Raw genomic sequence first — 5,388 nt, 5'->3', positions numbered from 1 at the left:
ATTCTAACTTTGGAAGATTGATCATGGTACTTTTTTATTCTTAAGAAAAAAAAAAGAAAATCCAGGTATAATTTATATTTGTAGCTAATAAATCAATTACAGTCTTTTTATGTCCGATATGACAGTGTAAGATTCGGAAGCTGATCTATTAAAATCACTGTGGATACGTACTATTCCTTTGGAGACTTTATTAATGCGAATTCTCCTTCCGTAGTGGGCTTTCGTGTATTAACAGGCAGCATCACAGCTCTTGCTGCTCTAATTGCAAGTTGAAGGAGGAAGTTTTTTTCTTTCATTTTTCTCTTGTAATTCTTTTTAATGTGGGAAGAATTTTGTCTGCATTTTGTAGAGACCCCTTTATGGTTCCTATAGGATACCACGGTGCTGGGTTCTGTCTCTCTTCCAACTCCTCCTCAGTTGTGCCCAGGCAAATCTGCAGCTTTGACTTTTAGCAGCTATGCATGACGTTACCATCTACCTGGAGAGAAGTGAGGATGGGCATTTTCTGATGTGAAACTGGCTAATGCAGGAGGAAGGGAAGCGAAACTGCATTTTGTGGATTAGAAAGGTGCATGAAGGAGCACTAATGAGGTACGTGGTTTCTCTCCTGACTGCAGTAAAAAGGAGGGGTTAATACTCAGTACTGCTTCTAGAGTTTCCCAGCCCTCCCCGCTACAAAGAACGCGTGCAGTGACCCAGGAGCTCGCACCGAGACACTGTAACCGGAGCGAAGAACTGCTAGTTTAAAAAAACCAAAATACTCCCCCCTCCCCCCCCCCAAAAAAAACCCAAAAAAACCAAAAAAAACCAAACCCAACAAAACAAGCCTTCCCAAACCCCTTCCCAGAACCCCCCAAAGATGCAGCTCGCATGTTTCCAGTTCTGCAAGTTGTTGTGTGGGGACTCCTTCATCTTCCTGTGGATGCTTCTGGCATAATTTTGTAAAACGAAAGGGTTGGTTGTTCTTGTGCTTTGTCGTTGCCTTTCTCTGTCCCACCCAAATCACAGTTGTTTAGTACATAGGGAGACAATTCCTAAATGAATAATGAATCAAATTATTACTAAGTGTATTTAAAACATTTTTTTTTTCTCCAAAAGAGTGTCCTGTTGAGTAACTTGCTGCAGAGTAGTAGCTTTATTTTCTGCTGTCAAGTTTATGCACAGTACACCTGTAGTGGGGAAGAATGGCTCAAGAGAAAAACTTCTGTACATTCAATCCTAGAATCATAGAATAGTTTGGGTTGGAAAGGACCTTTAAAGGTCATCTACTCCAACCCCCCTGTGACGAGCAGGGACATCTTCAACCAGATCGGGTTGCTCAGAGCCCCGTCCAACCTGGCCTTGGTTGTTTCCATTCAGGGAATGCCCAGGGATGGGGCATCTACCACTTCTCTGGGCAACCTGTTCCAGTGTCTCACCACCCTCATCACCAAAAAATTTCTTCCTTGTATCTAGTCTGCATTTTAGTTTTAAACCCCTTGTCCTATTGCTACAGGTCCTACTAAGGGTTGTCATCTTTTGGATTTGCTAGGGGTTTGCAGTTTAACACCTGCCAATCTGTCAGAGACTTAACTGCACCTGCTCTGTGGTATTTAAAACTGTATATAATTAAAAACCTAATAGCTATTAAGAAAGTTCCAAGGCCAGTATCTAGTCTTCCCTCAGGACCGGGAAGAGACAAACAGGCTACGGCTGCAGTCTTGTTTGTGACCAAAGCGATCTGCCGACGCATCTGTGAGAGGTCCACCGCTGGCTTTGCTGCATCTGTTGACAACTGAACCTGCAGCATGCAGTGGTTGCAAGGTCAGGCTTTTGGGAGATGCCTGGGAGATGTACACCTAGAGGGTACAGAACAGGAAAAATATTTGTAAATTTAACATTAACACTTCTTAAGGTATAAATATTTGCAATTCAGTTGCACCAGCATTTGATTCATATGAGATCTTAAGGAATTCCTACAGTCTTTCCAAAAGCTCTGACTTGGGTGTTTTCACTGAAAGAGATGACACAGGAACAAGTCTTGGCGTGTTGCGCTTTTGCCCTTAGGGCTGCCCTTGCCTGGCATGATGTTCATGGCTTTTTTAGTGTCGCTGGCTATTGTTCCTTGAGAAATGTCTGGGTTATGATGGGTTGTCGCTGCCAGCCTCTGAGAGATCGTGGGGTGGCACAGCAGAACCTGGGAGGCCGTGTAATACACGGGAGCTATTGATAAGAGGTCAGGAGGAGCAATCTGGATTGCTCAATGTGCATGCTAGCCCCATTTCTTTCTTTACTACTTTCTGAAGTCACACTGTGCCTTCAAGCAAAACTCGAAGGTTTCTGGAGTTTGATGTAGGTTTTTTTTATTTTATTAGCAATTTAAACTCTGCTGTAGCTGAGCTCCATTTTTACAGCCCAGTGTTGATGCTCTATCTGCCACAGCGGTGCCTATGCTTGTCTGCAAGCAATCCTTCATGTCTGCAAGCATTATTAGAGAGCACAGTTCAGCCCTCAACACTGAAATTGCCTGGATTTTATTTTTTCCCTGTTTAGTGGTGCTCTGTTCTCTCTTTTTTTTTTTTTTTTTAACAGCACAGAGGAGCGATACAATATGGCCTGCTCTTGTGCTCATTAAGTGTCCTAACATGAATTCATTTATTTCCCTGTTGCTTCTGCAGGTGCATCCTGATATCCCAGCACTGCTAAAGGCATTTTTTTGTCCCCCGCCCCTGTCCTACATAATTTTACTGGAACAATGCAGCCTGGCTTATTCGTGGAGAGGAGCAGTGAAGCTGCAGGGTAGGGACTGGCAGCACAGGACCTGCACTGATGCACACTTGTTCTCACTCTTGTTGTCGTAATAGCCTCGCAACCGATGTACTTTTAGCATAGCAGCTGTAGGCTGGGCCACTACTCAAGCTGGGCCAGCGCTAGGACCTGCATTAACAGCGGCTGTGCAGTCCCACTGGCCGCAGCAAGTGTTTTCCTCCGTTGGTGCGAGGCTGCTTTCCCCATTAATACCCGCAGTGTGCAGCCTGGAGCTGGGCCGGCCGTGGCTGTGGTGCTGGAGCCAGGTGGAAGCCCTCCCTGCCAGGACTGGCGATGGTGGGCGAAAGTGGGAACCCAGGTGCTCTGCCTGGGAGGGGAACCTTCTTTTACAAGTATTTGTTTTCACCCCCTCTCTCTCCATTATGTTTGTCTGGATTATGTGAAGTGTTTGAACAGTGAAATAAAAGAGATGTTATTTTTGGCCACGCTGGGTGAACGTGAGCTACGGGCCTGCCTGTGCTGGAGGTAATGGCCGGGCCCGCTGTGACCCGAGGAGGAGGGAAGGATGGCGGGGCGAGTGGGCAGGATCAGTGCCCGGCTGGCTGGGAAGGCCCCATCCTTCTTCCTGCCCCTTGCAGGCGCTGATGGTGCAAGACCGAGGTTGCCATTGGCCCCCACAAGACTCGAAGTTGTCAGGGCCATGAAAGGAGCCTGAACCCCCCAGGTGCCCAGAGCTGCTGAGCCACCTGCTTTGGCTTGGTTATGCCCTTGCCTGTGTCGTGGTGGGAAGCACCGCTGCCTGTTTTTACTTCTCTGCTCGTCGGTCATGGGGTGCAGCGGTGTTACTTGTTCCCCTCATCCAGCATGTCTTGCACCGACGTGTGCAAGTCCCTGACGGCTGTGAGACCTTATTGCCTTGGTGGGCGCGCGGGTGGCCATCCCTGGGGATGCCGCTGGTCCCTGCGTGGTTACGGGGGCTGCTGCTGACCGCGCTGGGGTGCCATCAGCACATTGGCAGTGACCCCCAGCCTCTCTTCTGGCAGTGATCTGATACCTTCCGTTGCGGGGTCATGTTTACTGCTTGCTGTCTGCTAATTTTCTATTTCCAGCAGCCGTGGACAAGCCCAGTCACGTAGGGTGTGAACGAACTCGGCTGATCTGGTCGATAAACTCTGAGGAAATAATCGGTGTCAACTGATGTCGCTGTTTTCACTGTATCTGTGCTGATATACTGATGCACTGTTACCTGCAGAAGGGGAATATCACCTCATTTACCTTCCCCAGGCTCAGCAGCGTGTTGTACTTCAGCGTGTTTTCAAACAGGAAAGCGTAGGAAGCAAACAGCACACTTACTTTGAAGATTTGACTTGGTCAAACCCAGGCAAAACACTTGTGGTTTTTATGTCCTAGGCTGGAGTACTATAGTTCAGTAAAAGATTGTTTTGCTTTGCTTTAGCTGAGTTTTTCCTGTCTAAAAATGTTTTAACTTCTTGGCAGTGGGTTCACAGAATCATTGAATAGGTTGGGTTGGAAGGGATCTTCAAAGATCATCGTTCAAAGGTCAGGCTTCTCAAAGCCCTGTCCAGCCTGGCCTTGAACACTTCTAGGGATGGGGCATCCACAGCTTCTCTGGGCAACCTGTTGCAGTGTCTCACCACCCTCATCATAACAAATGTCCTCCTGGCTGATCTAAACCTACTCTCTTGTCAGTTTAAAACAGTTGCTCCTTGTCCTGTCACTTCAGGCCTTTGTAAAAAGTCTCTCTCCATCTTGCTTATAAGCTCTCCTTATATACTGAGAGGCTGCAGTAAGGTCTCCCCGGAGCCTTCTCTTCTCCAGGCTGAACAACCCCAACTCTCTCAGCCTTTCTTCCTAGGGGAGGAGGTAAACTTGCAGCTAAGAGGCAGTTTGAAGAAGTCAGCTCCCCTCCGTGCTGCGCTCTGGGTTAGCTCACCAGGTCAAATCCTCTGGCTGCTCCAAGTACTCCCTGTCTTTGCATGCACGACCTTCCTTCTCAAACGGCGATTATGCAGACTTTGGAGAAACCGGGGTACAAGTACGCAGACCTGAAGCACACAACGCACGCAAACAAAGCACGGAAGTTCAAGTCTGCTTGGCGCCTTGTGGCGTTTTGTGGTCGGTTTGGTTTTTCCTGCACCATGCCTGTGTGTTCAACTCAATGCTGTGCCGATACCGCGCTCAACAAACTTGTTAAGAGCAGTTTATGTGAGTCGGAGAAAACTAAGAGGCGAAGCAACTGTTGGAGGAAGACCTATCTATCTGCTGATGTCTTACATGCAAAAAACCTTAGCTGCATAAGAAGATTAGGCAGTGTATTAGCCATGAAAATCCAAATAGTTTGCTGCTGTTGTTGACCTAATCGGTTTTTACGCAGTTGTATAACCTCCACTTGAATTCCCTTAAAACACTGAATGTGCTGCATTGCTGGTGTTGCATGCAATGCCATGCAAAAACCACGATAACTGTGCGATCATCCCATGACCACCGATGCCTAGCAACACCTGGAAGAGGTAAAGTGCTGATTCTTGGGTGTTTGTTACTGCTATGTGTCGTGTAAAAGAACTGGCAAACATGGGATAGATTTGGCTCGTGTTGACTGCCATGTTTTCAGTTCTAAGT

The sequence above is a fragment of the Platalea leucorodia genome (assembly GCF_965183815.1).
Source record: "Platalea leucorodia genome assembly, chromosome: 2".
NCBI classification, from domain to species: Eukaryota; Metazoa; Chordata; class Aves; order Pelecaniformes; family Threskiornithidae; genus Platalea; species Platalea leucorodia.
The sequence above is the reverse complement of the archived record's forward strand: the minus strand, read 5'-3'. Positions refer to the sequence as shown.